Source organism: Penaeus chinensis, chromosome 3 (genome assembly GCF_019202785.1).
Source record: "Penaeus chinensis breed Huanghai No. 1 chromosome 3, ASM1920278v2, whole genome shotgun sequence".
In the NCBI taxonomy this organism is placed as follows: Eukaryota; Metazoa; Arthropoda; class Malacostraca; order Decapoda; family Penaeidae; genus Penaeus; species Penaeus chinensis.
The window spans coordinates 24,730,058-24,731,037 of record NC_061821.1 but is presented as its reverse complement, the minus strand read 5'-3'; positions in this window follow the sequence as shown (position 1 = coordinate 24,731,037).

The window sequence follows — 980 nt, the reverse complement described above, 5'->3', positions numbered from 1 at the left end:
AAGTATTTGCAATTTTCTGGTCCCTGGTGAAATTGCTGTTTATGTTACCTGTTTTTGTTTTTGTTATGTTCTTGTCTCTTCACGCCTTGTTACTTTTTTATCCCTATGTCATTGTGTCACGCGGTTATACGAGATTGGTCAAGGTTTTTGAATATTCGAAAATCCAGGTTAATTAGATATAAATCGGATGATTTGAAATTTAATCATAAGTCCATGTCACATTTTAATATTTTAGTGTGTCTCTAATTCCAGGTTCCGGTGTGGAGGTTGCAACAACGGGTGACTGATACTTTTGGCAATGTTGCAGAAGGGTGGAGGTGGAGGGGGTCAAATAAGGTCACTTAGCTATCAACTTGCAACGGCACGTGCATTCCAATTCCGGTAGTAAATTGTCATTGTTGCATTTAGTCGTGCCTGAAACACCTTGCAGTCTTCACCTTTCCGATGATATTTTTTATCTCTCTCTCTCTCTCTCTCTCTCTCTCTCTCGCTCTCTCTCTCTCTCTCTCTCTCTCTCTCTCTCTCTCTCTCTCTCTCTCTCTCTCTCTCTCTCTCTCTCTCTCTCTCTCTCTCTCTCTTCTCTCTCTCTCTCTCTCTCTCTCTCTCTCTCTCTCTCTCTCTCTCTCTCTCGCTCTCTATCTCTCTCTCTCTCTCTCTCTCTCTCTCTCTCTCTCTCTCTCTCTCTCTCTCTCTCTCTCTCTCTCTCTTTCGTTTTGTCTGTCTGTCTCTGCCTATGTGCCTGTCTGTTTGTCTGTGTGACTGTGTGTCCGTCTCTCGCTTTTGGCCTGCCTGTCTCCCTATTTGTCTGTCTGTCTGTGTCTGTCTGTCTATCTGTCTGTGTCTTTCTCTCGCTCTCTATATATATCCCTCTCTCTCTCATCTGTCTATCTGTATATCTATCTGTCAGTCACTCAGTCACCTGATCAATCAATCTATCTATGTATTTATTAATCAGTCAATCAATCTATCTATCTATCTAC